Source organism: Pyxicephalus adspersus, chromosome Z, assembly GCF_032062135.1.
Source record: "Pyxicephalus adspersus chromosome Z, UCB_Pads_2.0, whole genome shotgun sequence".
Lineage (NCBI taxonomy): Eukaryota > Metazoa > Chordata > Amphibia > Anura > Pyxicephalidae > Pyxicephalus > Pyxicephalus adspersus.
Genome location: NC_092871.1, coordinates 79,853,418 through 79,879,027, shown reverse-complemented (window position 1 = coordinate 79,879,027; position 25,610 = coordinate 79,853,418). Strand labels below are relative to the sequence as shown.

Sequence of the window (25,610 nt, the reverse complement as noted above, 5' to 3'; positions counted from 1 at the left end):
ACCCATCCCCAATGTCTCCAGTACTAGGCAATCCTGGGTTCCCCTCGGGACAGTCTGACCCAATATTTCGCCAATGGCGTGCTCTGGGAGTATTCAGAGTGTCCCATTTCATGCACAGCTGAGAGTGGATACATATCCCGACTCTACAAACGGACGGGGAACTCCCCTCATTGTCGCCCTGGCGTCACATACAACTTACCTATGTTTTGAGGTCTTTGCCACGGCCTAATACATTTGCCCGATCACTCCTGCCTCTGGAGGCCCTGTGTGCCTCTGGTCAACCTATGCGGGGTACACTCTCCCATGCTTACCAAACCCTATTAACTGCACATACGCCGGAGCTCCCCTCATTTGTTGCCCGATGGAAAGCTGACTTAGACACCCATTTTACATATGAGGAGGGATATGCTACTCCATTTCTGCCATAAGGCAACTATCTGCAACAAATATCAGGAAACCAATTACACCCGCTGGCACAGAACACCTGTGAAACTTGCTAAGATCTTCCAGGGCTCAGATAGCACTTGCTGGAGATGTGGTGACGCACAGGGTACATTGCTTCATGTTTTCTAGGAATGCTCTAAATTACAATCATACTGGAGCTCGGGGGCTGATATCACCTTAAAACTCACAGAAGTGGATAGTAGACACAATCGGGCCCTGGTACTCCATGTTTCGGACATGTCCCGCAAGTGCTATAGTAACTCTCTATTGAGACACCTCCTCAACACAGCTAAGGCCTGTATCCCAGCCCTTTGGAAAAATAATGACCCCCCGACTGTAGTACATTGGTTGAAAAGGGAGGCTGATATATATCAAATGGAGGGTTTTATATCCACAGACGCTAAGAGGGCGGATAAATTTGCTCAGACCTGGTACCACTGGATCCACTTTACCACTACGGAGGAATATTGCCGCCTGTTAGAGCCCCTCCCTTGAATATTTGAGTGTACTAAGATCGGTGCTTACTCGTATTTTGTTGCTGCACCGGAGATATGACTGACTGTATAGCTGGTCAATACCCCCCTCCCTTTTTACTTTCTCTTTCTTTTCTCTCTCTTTACTTTCCCCCCTTTTTAAGTTGGTTATTCTGTCTTCTCTTTTTCTCTTTTATAACATTTTTTTGGAAAACTGGAGATGGTTCCTTTCATAGACATAACACAGTTGGTTCATTATGATGTATGTATTTACTTATTACTGGATGTCATGCTACAGACTTCAAAATGTGCGATGTTGAAACCTTACCTTGCTGTATGATTTTGAACTGTACAATGTAACAACATTACTTTTCTGTATGTACCTTGATATCTTTTAATAAAAATTATTTTTAGAAAAAAAAAAGAAATCAATCGTCAAACAAGTAAGCATCTAAATTGCATTGATTTTTTGTTTTTTTCTACCAAGTAGTATGCACTTTTTCCATGACTGACAGCTGTGATAGCAAAGCAGAGAGTGGTACTCCTGAAAGATTACACAAACATATGCCGGAAGTGTCAGATCGCTGACACTTGGATCCTTCTTACACATATTTTGGGAATGCCCCATTATCAAGTTTTTCTGGTCCTCGGCAGGGACTTTGCCCAACACATGAGGGACTGCCAGATCCCAGAGGGTCCTGCATTCTTTCTTCTTCAACACAACCCTTTCTCAGACAAAATGTACAAGAACTCGATGCTCAGACACTTGGTGGTGGCTGCAAATTCCTGCATCGCGGCTTACAGGAAGAAGGTGGAACCACCTCCCATTTAGCTATGGCTGCAAAGGGTCAATGAGATTCATCATATGGAAGACCCGACCTCCTCTTTAAGAGGACCGAACAGAAAATTTGTTAACACATGATTTGGCTAGTCTCAGTTTCTTACATCAGTGGAGTATGTTCGCTACCTGGGCACACAGTGATCAGTCAGTACACATAACCTCTTTAGGGACTTACTGGACAAGCCTGAGTTTGGTGACAGTTTGGATGTCTGAGACCCCGCTGAAAGTCTCTGGTACACTTGACTCTGTTACCTCCCACTACCAAATCCCCGCTCGATGCTTTTTTAGAACATCAAATTTGACCAATTGTATTGTATTACGGTAATTCTTGCCCGATTCTCCCCCTCTCACGGCTCTATCTCCTCCCACCTGACAACAATCAGATCTGTTGACAATATTACAGGGAGGGGACAAGGCTCTTCCGGGCTTCTTTGACATTTTCCCATGGAGGGGAGGATAAAACGGCCCAGCCTGAAAACTCAGGGCTGTGGACCCATTTTTGTTGTTATCTTCCTCTCACGGATGGCTGTTTTTTAGGAGTTTTGTGAACGGGTCAAGTACCTGGAAACGGCTTTCCACCAACTATTGTATATGCGGAATACCTCTGCTTTCTAGTGATGCTTTGTTGACCTTTTCTTGTTGGACACGATGGAGTATACCATTTTGTACAATTTTTTTTACTCTGTTTCTTGCACTGTTATATATTTTTATATATTTTGTACGCTTTTATACTTTGTATTGTCAATTTTCCAATGTCTTTGCTGTATTGTCCCCCCCCCCCCAATAATGGATATGTCTTCCCCCTCCCCTTCTTTTTTACCCCTCCCTGATTGTTGTAAAACCTTAATAATAAAAATAAAAAATGTTATAAAAAAAAAAGCTGAGAGTGGTAAAGAACAAAATGTACCGAAGGAAGTGACATACTGGACTGGATCAGCAGCCCATTTTGGATCTTGCTTTCAAACCAACTTCAGGCGTTCTTTTTTATCTTAGTTTTTAAGTAGATTGTGAAAGGGTTATAATTGTGTTTGTATATTACTGGGGAATTTGTTACTTGAATTCTTGTCTATTTGACAGTCCGACACAAATTAAGGAAACTTCCTCACATCCTGCCTATTTATTGTGTATCAAACAGAACAGGAAGTTGGACACAACCCGAACAGACATCAATAAATGTTTCTAGTAGATTGAAAAAATTGAAATTATTTATATGCCCAGTAGGGTGTGTTTTCTATCCTTGTCATTGGATTTGCCTTTCTCCTATTGATATTCTGGGGCTCTTCAGGAGAGTTCTGCATCTGCTGGTCAGAAGTTCTCTTCTTTAAACCTTTATTGAAGACTCTGGAAAAGAGACCTTTTTTGGTGATATCAAGGTCATTTAAAGAAACAGATAAAAGCAAGGTGGCTCAGTGGTTAGAACTCTGGTCTTTGCAGTGCTAAGTCCCAGGTTCCTATCTCCAAAACACTATCTACACTCCCCGTGTTTGTGTAGGTTTCCTTCGGGTACTCCAGTTCCCTCCCACATCCCAAAAACATTCAGTTAGGTTAATTGGCATTCCCTCGAAAATTACCTTTAGACCAGATATGGGCGAACTACGGCCCCTGGGCCATACATGAGTTCAAGGGGCGGATAAAACAGGCCGCGGTCCATAGCTTTGGTGGGTGACCCCCTAAGCGGGGTCAGGAGGAGGACCCTGCTGAGGGGCCGCACTAGCCACAGTCGCAGACTATGTCCCCTGTACACATCCCAGGCTCGGAAGTGGGCTGAACAACCCGCCAACTCTCCCATCGCAGGCTCAGATTTGTGATAGGAGAGTGGGCGGAGTTATGCCATCATGGCATCACGTTCAGTGGCGTCATGATGGCATAACCCCGCTCAGTCTCCCATCAGCCCGGCCCCTCTGTCAAATTTTATATCAGATTGTGGCCCCTGACTGAAAAAGTTTGCCCACCCCTGCCTTAGACTATTAAAGACATATGACTATGGTAGGGACATTAGATTGTGAGCCCCTTTGGGGGACAGCTAGTGACATTACTATGGACTTTGTAAAGTCTAATATGAATATGAATATATAGCCCTGACATGGATTTTTATAATGTGATAAACGTGCTGTAAATAATTCACCATTGAATCTTTATAAGATGTCATGTTTTATGGAGGAAAAAATGAAATGTAAAATTGTACATTGATATACCATATACTACACAACTATTTTCGATGAAAAAAGTTTACGCATGTTCCAATAGTTTTCCTAAAGATGAGTTTAGGCAAAATTGAGGTCCTGAGCAAATATGAAATAGAGGCAGGGGCGGACATAGGGAGGTGCAAAGTGTGCTGCTGCTATACCTTCCTCAGTTCTGCTGGGGGTGCTTGTAACAAGGTGAAAGTATTTGTGGGACTACAAGTGTCAAGAAGTGTTACAAAAAACTCACAAATCACCCAGGCAGTGCTTAAATTAAAGTACATAACTTTATTGTAATGTTCCAAAACAGCTACAGCTCCATCAGCTAGATCACAAACTCGGTTTACCCCGGGGGGGGGGGGGGGGGGGCTCATTTCCAAATCATATAACTGGGAAAAGTCAGGCAGGGAGAAGCTGGCATTCCTATACACGTATCCTGAAAATGTCAGCGTCAGAACTCAATTCTATGATACCTGGAGGTATCAATTATACGCTGATCTTAACCAATCAACTCATTACCTCGTGACCATTGCTAGCTCCTTTTGACCAAACCTCATTGTTACATTATAATATGACAAAAACTTGCAATTGTTAGCATGACAATATATTTTGTATATTACCAGCTGCTTTCCTTTTCATCAGAGCATAACAGCCATAACTTTCTTATTATCAGGTCAGGCCAACAAGTGTGGGAAGAAGGACACAAGATGGACACAGACTGCACAAATCCACCTGTACATTCACAATACATGTATTCAGTATTCTATTTTATTTGTATTTAATTTACTAAAAAAATTAACTCTTACATTACTCTGTAATGGTAGCATCACTGTTCCTACTACAGGGCTCCAAGTCAATTCTGCATAGGGTCCCACCCTGTGGGGGCCTTAAATCGGATGATAAGCAGGATATAATTGATTTAAGCAAGACCAAATTTGGCAAGTGCCAAATGAACTGAATTCTGGATCTTCCTAAATGGAGACTATTGTATGTTTGAAACTCTAGAGCAGTGTTTCTCATCCAGGGTTCCTCCAGAGGTTAATCCAGCAGATCTAAACTAAAATTTTTACTTTACATAAGAGAGTAAGTAAAGTAAAAATTTACATATTTAATGATAATTAAAGGGGAGTGGGGGTTGAAAAAAAAGGGTAAAGCCTTCTGTCTTTAGATAGAATGGAAGCGTAGAGCCTCCTGGGATACATGCGGCAAGGCTTCTGACTGCTCCTTCTGCGCATGCCCAGGAAGGAGAATTTTACTTCAATGGTGGGAAAAAATTGCCGATCCGTTCCATGTGCAGTGTGATCTGAACTCTTTTTTCCCCCATTTGCATCACCCCTTCTCACCTCTGTGCAGTGCGATTTCTGGTGATGTAGGAGCAGGAAGAAGAAGAAAGAAGATAGTGGCGCCCAGTGCTTCCTACGCACCGGAACGATGATGGATAACAGAATGGTGTGAAACCCAAAGCTCCAGGAGGGATCAAAGGATCTTCAAAAGTAAAGGTGAGTTTTTTTTTTTCATTTAGTTCCACTTTAACTGATACCAATATTCTTTTTGGCTATCCGTAGGGGTGACATTCTTCCCAAGGGCTACCAATGAAGGAGGAATTTATCCTACTGACCTCCACAAAAATATACAGGTAGTCTCCGGGTTACATACAAAATAGGGACTGTAGGTTTGTTCCTAAAGCATACCTAAACTCAGAATTTTCACTTTACAAAAAAGGGTGGATATCCTGGGAGGCTCTGAGATGCTTGGGCATGCGCAGAAAGTACACTTTCCTCAAAAAGGAAAAAAATTGCCAATCTCATGCATGCGCAGTGAGATTGGCAAGTTTTTTTCCCCATCTTCTTCACCCGATCTCTTGCCTGTTTCAGGTGACATAGGAAGAAGAACTAGGAAGAAGAGGTGACATGGGAGCGCCCTGGCCCCAAGATGGATACCGAGACGACAGGGCACCTGATGGAAGACACCTCCGGACCGATTGGCTGCTCTGTGGGATTGAAGGTAAGTGTTTTTTTTTGTTTTGGGTGAGGTTTGAGTTTACTTCCTCTTTAAGTTGAATTTGTATGTAAGTAGGAACAGGTTCATTATTTTAATAAATGCAACTAGCACAGATGTTTGTCTCAACATATTATTAGGCAGCATGGTGTCAGTTACTGTATAAAATCCTCACTGTGAGTTAATCACAAACAAAACAAAAAAAAAACTTTATGGAGCCTAGACATTTATTATCTTCTGGAGCAAGCTATGCTTTAAATATGCAAAAACAAAACAACTGCAGAGTTTGTTTTGATCATTAAAGAGTTACAAGAGGCTGCATAAAGTGCTCACCCTGTCTGGATCAATCAAACAAAAACAAAAGCTTTACCGGTTCATTTGGATCAGGCACTGATTGATAGATTACAGGATAATTTCCCATATCGCTGGAAACAGGAAAACATTAAAAATCTGGGAGTTCAATTGCCCCCCCCTCATACCAATTGCTCTATAAAGTGAATTATCCACAATTATTCCAGGATATTAAATCACTTCTGAATGGCGCACTCTCCTAGTATGGCGTATGACTTTTTTCCTGGGTTTCTAAAAAGATTTTCTTTTTTTTCGTTTTGGAAATATTTCTAATCCTGTCACCAGGAAGGTATTGCCCTTTGCGGATCTACAATCCAAATTTGAACTACCTACATCGGCCATATACAGCAGCTTACAAATCCGTAATTTCGGCCAAGCTGTCACTAGACTTTACCTTTTCACCCCCCAGGTTGTTTGAACGTGAATGTGCAAGCGGTCCATCTCGCAGAGGGCTGATCTCTGAGATTTACCTGATATTGACTACTGAACCTGCGATGCCTTTAGTCAAGCATGCTTATTATGACTAAATGGAAGTCCATTCTGGGCAGTCAACTCCCTCCAGAGCTGTGGCAGGTTATATGGAGTAAAGCTCATAGGAGTTCGCTATGTACGTTGTATAGGGTAAATGGATGTAAAATTATTTTGCATTTGTACTATACCCCTGACGGGCTTCACTCCATATATCAGTCTTGCAGTAATAGTTGCTGGAGGTGTGATTCTCAAGTGGGCACCCTGTTTCATATTTTTTGGAACTGTTCTAAGATAATGCCTTACTGAAGTGGGGTGAATGCTTTGCTCATTAAATACTGGAAACCTCTATTAGTTTAGATCCGGTGACCCATTTTTCTGAATGTCCCCATTACCGAACTTTCTAAACCGAGGAAGGTTCTTTTGGCGCATATTCTTATGGCGGCCCGATGCCTCATCTCGGTACATTGGGAATCACCCACTCCACCCTCTGTTGTGGAATTGAGGACACGTGTAAGGGATATTCGGCTGATGGAACATTTATATGCTAGGCTCAATAACAAACTGGAGAAATTTGAAGAAATTTGGGCCCCATGGGATCAAGCAACTGCTAGTGGTATTGTATAGTTCTCATCTGAACCTTAATTACACTTGTTTCCATAATGAGATCTTGGACTTCTTTCTGTTCTCGTCTTTTCTTCTTTTTCCTTTCTTCCTTTTTTTTTTTTAATTTTATTTTTGCAAAAGCGTTTATTATTGTCTGTTTTCATGTTTTGACATAATTCTGTATTTTGCGCCTACCTTTCTCTTATTGTTTAATATATGTTTTATTTGCTTATTTTTTTGTGATCCTGCTTTGTTGTATACCTGTATATGTTAAAAACTTTATTAAAAATTTACATTTAGAAAAAGAAAGAGCTCACTCTAAGATCATCCACAACCTCACTGTGTTTAGCAAAATATTTATTTTGCAAGTCATGAAAACCGCCCCCCTTTAGCTTTCTGCACAAGCGAGCAGGGAAGCCCTGTTCATATCTAGGAGGCGTCTGTATGTTGGATGTCCTTAACTTGGAAACTATCTGTACTGTGATCTGTGGATATAGTACCTAAAGCAAGGGTTCCCTAAAAATTATTTAATAGGGTTCCCCCACATTAAAAAAGTCGAGAAACATCGGAAATATCAACGCCGGACGCGGTAAATAGGGGAGCCATTGCAAGGGGGCGTCACCGGAGCTCCAGTGGTTCCTAATGCCCCCTGGCTGATCCGCCCGCCAGGGGGCGTTAGGCCGGAACAAACTACCGGCTAGGCCGTATCTGGCCTAAAGGCCGGTGTTTGCCGACCCCTGCTTTAGTGTATTCATAGGAAGCTCAATAGCCAGCACTCTTGCCTTTGCATCAGTAGGGTCTCAGGTTAGAATTTCGGCCAGAACTCCAATTGCATGGAGTTTGTATGTTCTCCCTGAGTTTGTGGGGGTTTCCTGTGGACAGGTCTGCCATCTGGGGGGACAAGGGGTAATTCCGTACTGAACCCCAATCAAAACAACTCCACATTTGCAATGCAGGAGTTTTAGGGGCCCCAGGAAATTTTCATTCTGTCTGTTTACCCTTTTTTACCTACGGCAACACGCAGGGAGGTTAGATGGCTTCTCCCGAAAAGTGTCCTTCGTTTGCCTGTGTTTTTGACATATGACGGGGACATTAAATTGTGAGCTCCTCTGCAGTCACATGACTATGGACATTGTACATGACTGCATATTATGTTGGCGCTATATAAATACAAGATACTAATGAATAAAGCTTACAGGTTTTTCTTGCTAGTCAATGTGATTCTTGTGGTAAGCCACACACGTTTCCCTCCTTATAATCAAAAGCTCTGATGAAGGCGACTGCGGGGTTGTTGGCCCTAACATGCGTTGGATGTAAAAAAAGAAAGAGCTCTCTCTAAGATAGCATGATAGTAACGGACATTTATTTTTTTTCAAAAAATGAAATGACTTTTTTTCACTTATGTGATAATTGCAGCATGCCATGCCACCTTATAATGCTATATGGCATTCCATTGTAATAATTTGCCTCTGTGATATACATTTCCAGTGACAGGTTCGCTTGAGGAAGACATGACACCTACGGCTCATGATAAAGCAATTCCTCTGACAGACTTGTAACCTCGCGAGACTTGGTGCAGAGCACACGAGATTTGCTGCGACGCGCCGCCGGCCTCCATCCGGAGAATCTGCTTCTGGAGATGGAGGATTGACGTTCTCGCGATGCTTGTCAGAGGAAAAGGGGCGGGAAAAACCGCAGTCGCCAAATCTCGCGAGAGAAAAGACGTTACTCATATACAATGTTAGAAAAAATGATAAAATCTCGCGAGATTATGTCGGCACTGACTGTTCAGGCATAAGGGAGGTCTCACAAGAAGGAGTCTCGCGAGTTTGGGGCGCCGCGGCTCTTGCGCTCACGGGTCCAGCAGTCAGTAGGGGTTTTGGGCTGTGTTAAGATGGCGGAGGCGGCTGGAGTTCGGAGCTGAGTTTTGGTGACCCGACCAGGTAAACAGGGTTAAAGGCCGGGAGGCGGCGGAGGGGGTTTATGAGGGGATAGAGCGGTAGGCCGAGGTGGCTGACACACGGTGGCGCCTCACATCCAGTGGCGGTCTCCTCCTTCTCCTGTCACCCCAGTGGCGGCCTGCTCACCTGCGCCTCACACTCTACATAGGCTCTGCGGCCTACCTTGCCTCTCCATTCCCGTCAGTGTCCGGCCGCTCCTTCCGCATTTTCCCGTCAGCTCACACTCCCGCTAGGCCTATGCTTATTTTCCCCCCCTTTAGACATGGCTAAAGCCAGCCATACCCCCCTTCATTCTATATGATTCCGCCTGTCACCATCTATTCCGGTGTTCGGGCCGGTATTGCCGCGGAAGCTAGGGTGACCATGACCCAGCTTTTTTTTTTTTTTTTTTTTCTTTTTTTCTGCCGGCTCTGGGAAGCAGGCGAGGTGGTCACGTGACCCCGGCCCCGCTCAGCCCTTGGCAGTGTTCTGTGCAGGCCATTGTGTAGGAATGTTCTCTCTTCTGCGTCTTACAATGTTTTCATGTTTTATTCACTACATCCTATAAATATTTGCTGAAATATTTCACACCTTTCATAAAACCCCCCATACCAGACTGGGAAGTTAACACCACTTTGGGGGGCAACAAAATGCTTTCTTGGGGGTCCATGTAGATTTTTGGTGATGAAAAACAAGCCAAGACTTAAACCTACATCTGTGTTTAATAAATCCTTCTATCTGTCTGGTACAAAATGTTTTAGCTATACATAAATTGGTATTTCTTTAAATAAGGAAGGGATTAAAACCCCTAATGATTTTTTGATGTTTTATTTTGCAGGGGAGATTTATGTTCATTTCCTGTTTTGTAGAAATGAGAAAAGTTATTGAAGGGAAGGGGATTACCTATTGGGTTATCAATAAGTCTTTTGTCTGTTCTTTCTTTCCTGTCTTGTTCAGTGTTCAACCCAGCAATTTTTTTTAAGCTGGGTAGGAAGAAGCTGTAGGCAGGTGGTGGCCCCTGTATTGTCACCAGACCCAGACTCCCTAGTGGCCCCTCCCCCCTCTGACACTCCCTAGTGGCCCCTCCCCCCTCTGACACTCCCTAGTGGCCCCTCCCCCCTCTGACACTCCAAGAAGCTGTAGGCAGGTGGTGGCCCCTGTATTGTCACCAGACCCAGACTCCCTAGTGGCCCCTCCCCCATCTGACACTCCCTAGTGGCCCCTCCCCCATCTGACACTCCCTAGTGGCCCCTCCCCCATCTGACACTCCCTAGTGGCCCCTCCCCCCCAGACTCTTCACAGTGACCCCCCAGACACAACCAAGTGGTTACTGGAAAATGCCGGGTGGTGCGCCCAGCTGTAAGAGGCTGGGAAGAACACTGTTGTTATAATGTCAAGTCTAAACTTTAGAAGTTCCTCTTTGTGCTTGTCACTGGGGTCAACAATAAACATTTCAGTGTCCAGTTGCAAGAAAACAACCGAAATGGAATAAAAAAGTTTTGTCTGTACAATTTCAAGTGATACCATGATATGTAGAATGTTGATCCTCTTTTTTTCCTATAGGTTTCAATGTGATGATAGCTGATGTTCTACTGGTACCCCCCCATAATAAAACAGCTCACCAAGTGTTGTGCATTTTGGATATATGGGTTGTGATATTCAATACCAGGAATTGTGGCTCTAGGTTTGTTAGGAATATTTTGTATTTGAATAGCGCCAACGTATATCACACAGCACTGGACAAACTCCAAAGCCAGTCCTATGTCATTGACACTTTCACGCCACTTTTTAGAAAGAAGCTAGTTATGGTGTGTGGGAGGAAACCCATACAAACTCCATGCAGACAGTCATGGCCAAGATTTGAACTTGTGACCCCAAGTGCTGCAAAGGCCAAGTTGTAAGTCACTGACCTTCCAATCAGTATGTTAGAAATTGAGATATTAATTTCTCTCCTAGCAGGTGAGCCTATTAGTTTTTTTTCTATGACAATATTATTTTTATTAAAAAGTATATAGCGCCAACATATTACACAGCCCTGTACAAAGTCCATAGTCATGTCACTAGCTGTCCCTCAATGGAGCACACAATCTAATGTCCCCACCATAGTCATTTGCCATTATTATGCAACTGCATGTTTTTGGGATGTGGGAGGAAACCGGAGGAAACCCACGCAGACACAGGGAGAACCTGCAAACTCCATGCAGATAGTGTCCCGGCCGGGATTCAAACCTGGGACCTAGCACTGCAAAGAGTGCTAACCACTGAGCCATTGTGATGCCCATGGCTTGCTGCTGAGTCTTGGTAACAGTCATTTGCTTTCCAATGAAGTGTTTGGTCAATGCCAGCACTTCGACACCTCTGCTAGTAGAATGAAAGCTTTATGCAATTATATTTTCCATAAAAAATTAAAAGAAAGCTTTTGTTTGCAGGTATAGTAAATAAAGTTTTGAGTAGTGAGGTTTAGATGGGCGTTAGTCCCAAGGGGCCCATTGCTAAGAGTCTGGGAACATTCAGCAATTTGCTTTGATGAATACCAGGGCTTTGGGGTTGTTGAGAACTGGTTGACAGCGATGAATCACAGCTCCACCCCCATGTCAAAAACCGCCCAACTGAACTTTGAGTTTAGGTTCTGTTATATTCACTGTGAAAATGTCAGATTCACTGCTTTATAAATAGACCCCAAAGTGTTAGATTTGTCACCAGATCATGAATGGAGGGAAAATATTTTGATGCATTCACCTTTTCCATTGACCTTAGTCCATCAGGTAATTTCCTCCTATTATAGAGAACTTTTCATTCACTTTATGTTGCCTTCATGATTTATGTCATGGAAATCTCCTCAGTGGGAGCCACAGATCTATTTTTTTCTGTCTCTGTCCTATCAGGGAAAATTCATATTACATCCTGTTCTAGAGACTTGACAAGAAACCTCTAAAGTTGGGAAATTACACAAACTTCCTGTACTGTAGATAACTTTAGGATTTTAGTACTCTGTCCTACACATGGAGATATAAATCTACCTTGTTGGTATATTGATAATAATAATAAAATAATGTAAGCTTCTAATTCTTCCCAGTATACAGGATACAAAAGGTCAAACTGTTGTTTGTTTTGCTATTGGTTTAAAACAGTTAGGTTTTTATTGCTGTGTGTGTCCCATTAAAAAGATTCCCTTTCTTTTTGTGACTGTCATTGATGCTAAAAGTGAATTGACATTTAAAATGTTTGCCACCTGAATAACAATAAAAAGAACATTTTCCAATTGAGATACCTGCTCCAGTGATAAATATCTAATAGGAAACCTTCTTTGGTTCCAAAAGATTTCTTCTCACTTCCTGTTGTCTGCAGGACAAGACTGGAAAGGGAGTTTTTCTTATTGGGTACAAATAACAAATAAAAGTTTTTATACTTGTGTCACCCTATACAAAAACTAATCTGCTTTATGCTTGAATTTCAGAAGGTACATGAAGGCTAACAGGTGCTGCACTTTACCCCCACCGACGAATGCAAATAATGAATATGTGTCCATGATGTTTACATCCTCTTAACCAGAGAGCTCGGTTTGACACGGTTGTGCTCACTTTTAGTTTGGGAGTCAGTGTATTGAAAGGAAAGCTTTAAAATTCTGAAAAAAAACTAAAGGACTCTCATGGTGAAAAATATTGTGTTTTAGTAACTAAAACCTGGGTATTACAGGTAACACCTTTAATTGATTGCTCCTTTAATATACTATATACATTCTCATCGCATATTTCATGTACACCAAACTATCCAGCTACATTGACATATTGGGCAGCACGGTGGCTCAGAGGTAAGTGCTCTTGCCTTTGCAGCGCTAAGTCCCAGGGAGTCCCAGCCAAGACTATCTGCATGAAGTTTGCATTTTCCCCCCTATGTTTGCGTGGCTTTCCTCTGGGTACTCAGGTTTCCTCCCTCATGCAGTTAAGTTAATTGGTGTCCCCCCAAAATTCGCCTTAGACTGTGAGCCCCTTTGTAGGACAGCTAGTGACATGACTATTGACTTTGTACGGCGCTGTGTAACAGGAAAGCGCTATATAAATACTGTAATAATAAAATTTATTGGTTGGGATTGCTATAGAATTAGGGAGGGGGGAGTGTTTTCAATGGTTTCCTTCCAATTGTGAACAGTAACGACTTGCAGAGCCAGGCTTGTGCTTGTATGCCATTCCTTTCCCTAGCCTGTGACTGGACAATAAAGGAGTAGCAGATCGATCAGCTTCTCTGCTCATTCAAATGTGTGCTTCCTCTGCTTAATTGCACCAAAAAAGCTCAGGGTGGGTAAGTGCTGGCCACTAGAGTCTGGGAGATAAGCTTTTACCCGTATGCTAGCTGCTTTGTGTGTTTTCATACTAAGGGTTCAATGCAAGACATGGGTTATGTAAAATTTTCAAAAGCTTACATAAACCTACAAAACATGTTTTCCAAAGTCAGAGAACCTGCAATAGAAAACAAAAGTAGTTGCATTTTTATGTCACGTCATTTCTGTTGAAAAATTTTAGCTAGTTCATCGTTAGGAAATACAATTTTAGCGCATATATATATATATATATACATATACACACACACTTGTTACTTGTTATAATTTCCCTAAATGATTGTTCTGAGTCAATGGATATAATGAATATAAAAAGTGTCAAGCCCTATTTGCCCGTAAGGTGACAATCTTATAGAGGCATTGCTTTTAAAATTCTTAAAAACATTGTGGCTTTAAAAGTCAGTTTAACGTTAATTTTAAGTAATGGTTTTGGGATTATTCCTCTCACTTATATTTTTACAATTTTTTTTTTTTAGTTCTTTAGAGAGATGAATTACTTATGAATTATTTACTTTTTTCTGTCTGTATTTAGCAGAGGAGATTCCCCCTCCCCATTTGTCCAGACCATTGCTATTGGGACTGAAAGCTAAGGGAACAAATCTTGAACAAAAAAGGGGTGATATTTTCTCATGTAAACACTTTTGAGGTGACAACAATTTTGGGACAGGTTCAGACCTGCTTCAGGATTGAGTTATCCTGTGCAGCTCACTCACAATGGTTCATAACGAACCAGCGTCTGCATATTTGACAGCTGGTGACAATGAGCCGTACTAGCACCAGCCGCTACTAGTACTGCTCACTGCCCCACCTATTTATTATGTATGGAGTTGTTGCCCGAAGAAGCTAGATATACGGTTCCCTGGCACAAGGAACCCCTTGTAACTTTATGAAGAAACCCTGATGGATTTATACATTTCTTACAAAACCTCCATTAAACAGCATTCCCCGTTTGTATTCTAACACACTGAACAATTTTATTTTTCCCATCCGTTTTTGTTCAGTTGACCGTTCTTTCCAGAGCAAAGAGTAGTAAGAACCTCCACAGAGGGATCCTGGAATGAAATGCCTTAACAGTTTTCGTATTTCCTAATTTATCTGAATAGTAAACAAAAAAAAAAAAGCTTTGAATACCTAACTTTAAGTGTGAAAACCTAGAACTTGACAGAACTGACATGTTCATGGGTGTTATACAAGCTTTAAAGAAGCCTGTTTTCAGTGATACACCAATATTTTTAAATAAGTCTGTCCTTGGAAGTGGGGATGTCAATCAGAAGTATAAATTTGTGACGGTTACTTGGCAAAGGACCCTGCCTGGTTCAGGTATTGCAAGATTAGTTTTTTAGGTTGCAAACAAAAAACCTCTGATGATAATTATAAAATGCGTTTTTATTTGTTGTTCCGTAGAAGCACTCTTTTTATTCTATCATTTTTCGAATGCTAACCTTTGTTGGTTACATCCCTGGATTGGTACAGATTCTTGAGTGATTCTGTGCTACTAGTTATGCAGATTTCATGTTTCCAGCTACACGGTCATGTCTCCATCTCCTCCTCCTGGCTATTCATATTAGAAGCATGTGGCTATGTGTTTTATGAATAGCCAGGAAAATGGAGAGAAGTAGAGATACAGATCTGTGCTGGGTGCATGAAAACTGAAAGGCTTGCAGCCCTGGAAGTACAGCAGGAGCTCATACTGATAAGAAGATGCAACTAGGATATTTCTAGGCTTTAGAGAAAATGTGGAATTAAGATAGTTACTCAGAGTAAAAATGATGGCAAAATGTCCTATTTCACAGAAAAGTCTTAATAAAGTGCTACTTTGAAATATGACAAACCCTGTGGTTATCTTTTGCTAGTGTGAAGCCTAGTTGAGCTGTTATGTAATCTGACTTTCATACATAATTTTAATCCAGATTTTACAGTACAAAAAGTGTTTTCATTTGTTGTAATATGTTTAAACTAGTTCTTTGAATTCTACATGTCTGCATGTGTTTAAAAAAAAAAAGTTTGACTAATGATTCTAATTGATGACTAATTCCAACTGTGTATGAGTTTGTTAATTAGTTTAGTATTCATATAATTTTATCCAGATGATGTAAAACTGCCATTTTCTACAAATACATTTGCTGCAAATCTGCCCTGAACCCCCCCAGGTGGCAGCCTTCCCCTGCCAGCAATGTAAGAGCAAGTCTTCTTACTGACCCCCACTCCTAAAAATAAAAACACAGTAACAAGCATGTCAATGTGCCAGATATTCAAAGTCTGCCCTTATAAAAGACATTGAAAAAGGAATAAGTAGTCTTTCACAAATTTGCCTTGGTTAAAAAAAGGGACCACAGAGCATAGAACTTAAACAATTCTGTAGTTACTTTCCAGTTAGTACTGCTTTTGCCAGTTAGCTGTTCTCTTCATCTAATAATACAAAAAAGTTTGTTCACATTCCGGCATTTGGAAAAACTGTCGGCAAGCTTCCGGCAGTTGGAAATACTCAATTTAAGGTTGGTTGACTAAAGCATAACATAGTAGTATTTGCTGTTCATTATTTTTTAGTAAGGAATGTTTTTTTTTTTTTTTTTTTTCAATTCACTGTAGTTTTTATTAGATCAAATTTTATCCTATGCACATTGTTATTGATTTTCGTGTTAAGTATCTAACAAATGCAATAGTCACAAGCATAAACACATATCTGTAGCTTATGGCCCCTTTACATTTGTGTTGTAGAGTGGTGTGAAATGTCTAAATAGCAGGAAAAGGAGCCATGTGAGGTGGCAACCATGTTATGTATAATATAAGTTCCATATCCTTTGTGGTATTCATGTGAGCTGACCATTTTATTGACTTGTCTTGTGATATAATTATATTCTACTTATACCTCCTTTATAAATTGACCGTTTACCCTGGTTTATCAGAGATTGGTTAAAAAATTAGTAATTTCTTTCAAAATTCAAAAGTGATAGCAAAAAATTTGCATGTGGAAGTTGTGGAACACAATAAAAATGGGTATTGGTACTAAAGCTTTCTATGCCACCATGCTCATCTGGTTCCTAGTGGTTAAATCATTTTTTGAATTGGTGATGGAAATCTAAGAATCTTTATAGTGAGCCCTAATTTAAAAATGTACTATGAACCCCTGATTAAAAAAAATATCTCAGAATATACACAGGTGACACCTCTTAGATGCCACTGTGTTCTCGTGTATTTTGTTTGAATTTTTTTGATTGCTTCTTTGACAGCTACATTTTGTGGCCTAGTATTATACTAGAGTCCATGTAGTTTTCCTGTTTTTTTTCCCCCCAAGTAAAAGTGAGTAGCTTGGGTTTATATTCAAGTATATATGGTAAATGTTCTGCCTAAAAGCAGACAGAATTATTTATCCTCTTATTAGATGTATTAGTCAGAAATGCCTTTTCTGTGCCCCCTTATGATTTAGTTTCACTTTGGTACAAACTGTTTTTCTTTTCCTGATTTGGTGGCACAAATCTAACCAGTTCATACTCCCATAGCCATTGAGGCAGTTGTTGTATGGTAAATGTTAGCAGGACTTAGCACCAAGACCAAAGTGAAATGGAATCTAAGGGCAGGCACAAAATGTTTTTCTGGATATTTGTAACAATTGCAGACTTGTGGTGTTTGCTTGTAATCAGAACCTTAACTTCAGCGTAGCACTGAATCTCCTTTACATCTATGTTAGAACGCTCTGCCTGTGTTTTGTGTTAGTCATACATGCATCTTAGAATATAGTTATGAAAGGGGATCGGAGCTCAGGCTCACAATGAGATTTTTTTTTTTTGCCAGGTTCAAGAACTTTGGCATTTCGTTAATCAGCTCATACACTGAATGAATCCACACGGCTTAGGAATGAGCACATGCTTTATTTCTCTGTTACTTGAAGCCTGGTAAACCCCCTGAGATAGGGATAAAGTTAAGACCATAAATAAGGAAGTTGCTTATGTATGGCCTTTATTTTAGTTTTGGACACACCTGTAGGGTCGCTTTCATAATTTTTTTATTTGTGCTTTTTTTTTAGACTTTAAACAATGTCTTTTTTTAGCAAAGTGACAAGTAGTTAATTTATTAATGTATACTTAACCTCCTGAGCGGTATGTCCGAGTGTAGCACGGGTGGGGGGGAAAAACCTGCTAAAAGCAGTAGCCCACACTCGGGGTAGGTAAAAAAAAAAAAAAAAAACTGTACTGAATCCAATTCAAAGTAAATATATATATATATCTCACTGTACAGTTTCTTTACAGGTTTCAGTATTTTTGATTTTTTATGCACCCTTGTTTTAACAGATTTTATTTAAAGTTTATTATTAAATTTATTAAATATTGGACATTTCGGTGAGTTATTCCTAAGAATTACAGGCCTAACATGAAAGACAATGTATCGCTTTTAGACATATAAATTCAGACAGAAATGAACCGCCAAGGTGGTTAAATAAGAGTTGACCGTATACTAAAAACCTTATATATAGGTGAATTTTAGTCTAAACCTCCCCACACCCCTTAAGTGAACCTCTGTTTGTATTACATTTTTTAAAAAGTCTTTCCTGATTTTTCCAGCCACATTTGGAAGAGAAATGTGCTGATCCCTTATACATTACATGGGTGTGTTCTCAAAAAAGAATTGGTTACATTGAGATGATCAGTAGTCTTGTCCCAATATAAAGCAACAGTTATATTTAAAGCCATACTTTTCAGTAAAATGCAGTTCTTATATAAGTAATGGTACTCTAATCAGGATTTGTAGGACTCTTATGTCTAAGCCAGCATCTCAGTCCAGGAAGTAGACCGGGACACCTATACAAAGATGACTTGGATTTTTTAAGAAAAGAGCATACACAAGCATTGAGAGGCAGTACTATAATCTTTAAAAGGTAATACATAACTGTTAGTGTAACACTTCAGATATTTGCATGCACTTAACAAAAAAAGGTAGATGTTAGGTCTTTCTTTAAAATATATTGCTCTTTGACAAAGATAGTGCTCAGAGTGGATTCTGGCATATGAAAAGTTGCAAGTTGACAAAAGTTAAGGTGTGTTAGGTCTCTGGGATCCTTTTTACATCTAAGCAAAGAGTAAGTGACATTTAATAACACACAGGTATGTAATGGGCAGCAAGGATTATTTAGAGTTTTACGACAAACTTTGACATTGCTTAAGCGATCCTCTAGGGATATTTTTGAGTATATCGATCCACTTGGCGTCCTTTATTAGGCTGGGTTCACATGTGCAATAATTTCACGATCCAATGACAAAAACTGCACAATGCATGAACCAGCAATGTTCCGCTCTATGGGAAAGGGGGAGAAACACAGAGCTGCACCACGCTGCGCGCTTTCCCCTTCCCTTTCATATAGTCATCTGGATCTGCCAGGACTGACGACAAGCACTGTATTCACGCCAGATTCTTTTCCGATATCAGCCCTGAGGCGATTATCAGACTAGAGTCATCTGACGTGTGTACATAGCCTTAAGCCGCATACACACGTGCAAAATAGTTATTGTAAAGGATCTTTCACCATCCTTTCCAACGACTATCGCTGCACGATGAAGGAACGAGTGCTGTACATACAGCAACATTCTGCTCTATGGAGAGGGGAGGGGGAGAGCGACAGAGAGGCACCCTGCTGCGCGCTCTCCCCCTTCCCTTGCATTAGGATCGTTAGTCGTCCATCTTCCCTGGATCCGCCAGGACCTTCGGACGATTGGCGCTGTACACACGCCAGATTCTCGCCAAATGAAGGCCCTGAGACGATTATCGGACGAAAACCATTGGATGTGTGTACGTAGCTTAAGTCCTTTAAATTTCCTAGATCTGCTTGATCTACCCTTTGGCAGCATCCTTTAGTTGTAGGTGTTGATAAAACAGAACTTGGCAAGATTAGTGGGCATATAGCTCTGAATAATATTGCCATTGTCACTGCTAGTGAATCCAAATAATATTCCAAATATTTTTTTTTTAAAATTTTACATCTTGAGTTTAACACACATTTCTTCACAAACGCCTTCTTCCGCCACTCCTTATATGCTGCTTACTTAATCTACACTCATGTTCTTTAGTGCTTGGGTTTAGCTGAAGGGATAAATCGCTTTTCATGTAAGTACTTTTGACAGCACTGGGAGGAGAATGTCTGTTTTGAGTGCAAATTGTCTTAAACAGCGATTTTGTTTCCTTGTATTGGGAAAACGGCTAATACACTTAGAAACTCGAACCTTTGCTCACCCCTTGATTGACAGAAAAGCATATTTATAAAACAAAAAAAAAAGTAGCAATTGCCAGCTGCAATGAGGTTACAGAGATTTTATTTTTTCCTTTCATGAAGTCTTGTGTGCTGAAGAGGAAGGAAAGGACCAGTATATTGAAATAAAGCTCCTATTTTGCTTTCAAGACTATTATGAGTTATATTAAAATAGCTGTTAAAGTTCATCTTAAGCTACCATTTGAAAAACAGGAATACATGTATTTGTACCTGTTACTTGTTAAAAATCTGCTAAAAGCTTGTTAAAGGGACGGTGATCTGTGCTGCTGGAAAAGTTGAAAAGGCTGTCCTTGCTAGAAAACTTGTTTATAAAGCTTTATCCGATGGTTTTGTACAAGGTTTAAGTTGGAGGACGCCTGTCTGAATCCTGGTGAAAGGTCTAACCTTTTCCCATTTTATTCAAAACTAGGGGGAAAAAATTGTCTTGACCTACGTCAACTAGGGAGCTGCTTAGAGCTTTATGCAATTTTAAATTTTTTTAAACCTTTGAAAAAAAAAAAGCGTGGGAGGACCAAATTATGTCCCAAAATGCCTCCAGTACATAACTGTTAAAAAATAAATGTAAAATCCCAAGTTTTCTTCAAATGGACAAAGATCTGAAACTTAGAAAAGAAGTTGACTACGTCGGAGTGAGAACAGGTGAGTGAAAATAAAATATAATTGTAAAGGTAAGTTTATTTTCTTGCAAGCGGGATATCACTTGTTCCTTTAGCAATAAATTACTTACCTACTCACATTTTGTTCTTTTTTTACGTTTACCTTTAATTTAATACTCTTGACCTGCCAAATTCTACTTAACACAACAGATTAGAGCGTTGAGCTGTTTAAATGTGAGCTTTGGATTTTTTTTTTCTGATGTTTCCAGTGGCCTTCCTGACTCAGCTCGATTCTTGAAACTTACTTATTAACCTGTAAAACTTTTTTTTAAATGATAGTTAAAGCCAACCTTGTCAGTTTTTTGTTTTATCTGTGTTGGGAAAATACCCTCTGGATTTGTGCTGATCATTATCTCTAAAACTGAAAGGAAAAAACAACTTTAATTGCCCTCAGAACAGGACGTCCAACAGGGACACTTTGTAGAGATTTCTCTTATTTCCTGTTGTATGTACAGAACAGGAGGTGAAAAGAAAAAAAAATCTCAATTGGGTTAAAAGTAACAGGTGTTTATTTTTTCCCTACTCCATCCAAAATGAAAAGAAAATGCTTGGTAAAACTTTGAAGCCATTTCATGTTTAGGGCCGTTTAACATTCTAGTGGATTTTTAAACAATTGCCTCTTAAATGTTTATTTTGCTTTCCCTTTTGTTATGGTGTACGTTGTACTGAAATTAGGCTAGATGCTTCCTAAGCTGTAGTTTTGAAGGTCCTCCCTTCTTTTTTTACATTTTTTTGTTTAGGTGTGGCCTCCGTAGTTCTATAACAAGCATTACTGCTGTGTCATGGCCCTCTCCAGGTTGCACAAGGCCTCTGTGACCTGTATTCGCCTTAGCAGACTGTCATATGTTCTGGAACATACTGACCACTGCTGATATTAGTGGTCTGTACCGTTCTCAAATTTACACCGAGGAATGAATATGACAAAACAAGAGCTGTTATTTTTTTCCTTGGAGTTTTTAAATATGCTGCATCTGTTTACTGTTACTTCTATGCATAATTTGCATTGCTGCCATGTTATATCAGAATCTGATCTTTGCAGGGAGGTGTTTCTAAATGCTACCAAATGTACAGAACAGGAGCTGGTGGATGTGTCTGAGCACAGCAAGCAGCTCAAGACAAAAGCTGCTTCCTGTCGCACTGCACAATGTTGTATCCAGAGCTCCTGATTTATTGTCCTTTTTACAAGCTGAATTCCATTATCCCTTGTTGACGGTGGTGAATGGGGAGGTGTGCCTCTGCTATAGCAGCATTAAAAGTGCTCTTGTAATATGTTTGCAATAATCTGCCTGGTAAATGGTCAGGTTGCTAGTTTTTCAAGTTCTAGAAGTAGGTCAGCCAAGTGGCAGGGACTGTAATCTTGTGCAGGTGTATGTTGTGAAGTGGCTTTGTTTATGATTTTATTATTGAAGTATGCAATGGAAATACATGGTTCACTTTCACAGCATTGTGTAGATCTTGGACATATTACTCAAAGGGTTAAAAAAAAAAAAACTTGCTTGTCCATGTTGGTGAGTGACTAACCTTTGCTGCATTTTGGGTGGTGTGGGACACTGGCTCTTACCTAATTTGTTTGTAGAATTTTGCTGATCTGCTAGTATAGGGGACATTACAGGTAGTGGGCTAAAGCTAGCTAAAAACATTCTGCAATGTTTTCATTTTATTTACATAAAAGCATCATCTCGAATGACTTGATATTTTTGGTAGAATGTCAATTGAATATTGATCTGGCAGGCTTTTTTTTTTAACACTTGTATCAAAGCCACTTACGGTGTTGCAGTCCATATTTCGATTAGATATAATAGGATTGGAATAAAAAAAGTAAATGGTACATGCAGTCGATTTTGGGCATGCGCAGAAGGAGCCCTTTCTTTATTAGGGGGGAAAAAATGGCAATGTCACGCATGCGCAGGGAGATCGGGTGACCTAGGGGGAAGTGCCGGGACAGAGGATTTCAGGACTGGGCACCGGGTCAGAGGATTTCAGGACTATCCCTCAGGAGGTTTTTCTTTTTTGTTTACTTACGCTTTAAATAGGCTTTTTTTTTTAAATTTAACTGGTACTGTAAGTAATTATTTGCATTAAATAGGGCTTTACAACTCTTTAAAAATGTTAGGATGATATACACGCTCCTGTTCACACTACAAGCTTGATTCTGGGGTCCCCTGGGGAAACTGAGTAATTTCCATTGGGCTTCCAGTGGCAATGAACAATCACGAAATCATTAGAATAAATAATGCGGAACTAAACTAAAAAAAAAAAAAAAATCACTCCTCTTTAATTCTCCTTCGTTATGGCGGAGAGGAAATGCCGGGCGCTGCCTTCTTGCTGCGTCATCCGATTTTGCACTGCACAGGTGCAAGATTGGATGACGTAGATTGCTGTAAAGGGAGGAAAAGAAAGAGTGCTCGATCTAACTGCACATGTTTGAGATCTGAATCTCTTTCCCCTGTAGGAAAATGCCCCATTTGTTTATGCCTTTTCTTGTCCTGGTAGCCACATCGAAAAAATATCACTATGCTGTTGCACAAAAAACATGTCGGGCTGTTGACCCTGCCCATCTTGATTGGACTTGCATGTGCAGCTCAGTAAGTTTTTACTGCTGGTTGTAAATTAGAATGTTTATTGCAGTAGGGACATCGCCTATCCCTCTCTGCAGTAAACACCACAGAATGGCCTAGTGCCCTAGGACCACTCCATGGTGTGAGCTAAACTAGGGCTTGTTTTGTTGCTTCCTAATGTTGAACATGTAGATGTGTACTTTAAGAGAACTATTTTTGCGAATATGCAGTCGTATAGCATTTAGTACTTTAAAAATGTTTCTATGGGGTTGTAGTACACATGGCAGGAAAAAAGAAAAAACTGCTCAAGAAAATATGCAAAAGTGTATTCAACAGCCCGGCTTGTCATATTAGTGTAGAATAGTAATTTAAAACTCAATTTTGGCCTGTCCTTCCCACAGTAGAAACCAGAATGAGGTATAGTGGAACTTTAAGGTAAAATGTTATTAAGCTGCAGCATTGCTCCCACCTTAATCTTTTGTCTGTTTGCTAGTTCCATTTCTTCTCCATTGTCCTATTGTGTCTCACTCTTCCCCTCTGTGTCCTTGCAATAAAAAAAAATAAAAGCTCCTGCAGGGAAAGTGATTCCCCTTTGTAGTAGCTATAGCATGTATGTCATGCTAGAAACACAGATGCAGAGATCTTTGAACCCTTCCCATCTTAAAGTAGCTGGTTATGGGCATTGTACCTACTGGGAGCTGAAACATTGTTGAGCTAGCCTAATAAAAAATGTTATTTATAAAACTATTTTAATCTTATAATAATCATCCCTTCACATTTGTGTTTTCCTACCAGCCAGCTCATGCATACCTGATGTATATAAAATGATGCAGTATGAATAATTTAGGAACTAGCCTTACATCTGCAGGGAGTATGGCTTTAAATGTGATTATATTTGAGATTAAATCCAGCCCTATTGTGACCTGAATGCTGCACTCTTTGGAGTGGTGTCGGTGCTAATTACCTTTTCAAATGTAGTATACAAAATGTTTTTAAAAATCGTATAGTTTGCAGTACACCTCTGCATTGCACATTTCTTTTGTTTTTAATCATTTGAAAGATCCCACAATACTTGTTGACGTGTCAGAAATTTACTTGGCTCCTAATATCCTGTTGTGGGCTGACAACACACTGCATTTTTGTGGACCAAATGGAGTTGAATAGAGTTCTGTTTTGTTGTCTATTGCTAAACTATCACATAGCTCCCACATTTCTCTTCTATACAAAACAGGGTCTACAGGTTATGTTCAAGATGGGAACTGGGTTGGCTAATTAGGTTCCTTTAGATAATGCTGTACGTGTGCACAGGACAGCTCTGAATTTCTGTAATTGGTAAACTTGCCAAGTATAAATAACACTTAAAGTGTACCTTATGTAAGGGAAAAGAGCCTCCCGGGATACCTATGTCACGCATCCCAGGATGCTCTTGGCTGCTCCTGCTCCTCTTGAGATGCTCAGGCATGCGCAGATGGAGCACTTTCACCAAAAGAGAAAGAAATTGCCAATCTCACGCATGTGCAGTTTCTTTCCCATCCACGTCACCTGATCTCACACCGGCATCGGAACTGAGAGAAGATGATGGCGCCTAGCGCGCTAGTCCAAAGACGGATGCCGGGACAACGTGGGACCCGATGGAAGAAACCTCTGGACCTATCGACTGCTCTGCAAGATTGAAGGTAAGTGTATTTTTTTGTTTTTGGTCGTTTTTGAGTTTACTTCCTCTTTAATATTTTATCATTTAAAAGTCCAAAAGAAGTAATCGAGAGTTCATTTTATGGTATACATACATTTTCAGTTCTTCAAGTAATGTTTTATGGCCTGTCTCTCTGGAATTAAATATTAAATTCCCTTTTTTTTTTTTTTTTTTTTTTTTACAGTCATGTTAACATTTAAAGTTAGATAATGTTTTTCTGCAGTTAGGTGTAGAGCAAAGTAAACATAACATGGTCTCCTAAAGTGTGTGTCATATGCAACATGCATCTCTGATACATGCACACATCTTGTCAGCATGAACTGCAATATAATCCAGCAGAGGTGAACTCAGGTAAGGTGTTCAGCACTACTTTGGATGTTTGCATCAGCCGCCAGTTTAAACAGGAAGTTAGGAGCTTGCTGGATTTTTGCCTGATCAACAGGTATTTTTCTTAGCTTGAAGCATTTTTAAAGAGACACAACCCAAGTAAAGGTATATGTATTGCATAGATTTTACTGATATGTGTTCATTGTCCAGACATTCTTTAAACCCACAATACTCGCCTGTCTGTCATCTTATTTGGCTTGACCAAGGTGACGTAACTTAATTTGTTCCTGGCACATGTAAATGAATCCAGTAATGCCGGGGTTTCCCTGGCAACCAATGCTGAGCTAATAATAAAAGTACACAAAAAATAAACACAAATAGCATGGATAGCAAACTTAATGTAAACCATCTGAGCAAGCCACAGGTTAGAAGATGTATTCCTTCATACACAACGGCATTTCTGGTTCTGAGTTAAGC

General features: G+C 40.2%; 1 protein-coding gene across 5 annotated transcripts in view; it reads left to right on the top strand.

The window, feature by feature from the left end:
• Positions 1 to 9,147: 9,147 nt before the first annotated feature.
• HUWE1 (HECT, UBA and WWE domain containing E3 ubiquitin protein ligase 1) overlaps positions 9,148 to 25,610 on the top strand; it is an 87,110-nt gene continuing 70,647 nt past the window's right edge. For all 5 annotated transcript variants that reach the window (XM_072429806.1, XM_072429807.1, XM_072429804.1 and 2 more), the window contains exon 1: positions 9,148 to 9,307. The gene's annotated coding sequence lies outside the window, so the exon portion shown is untranslated. The remainder of the gene's footprint in view (positions 9,308 to 25,610) is intronic.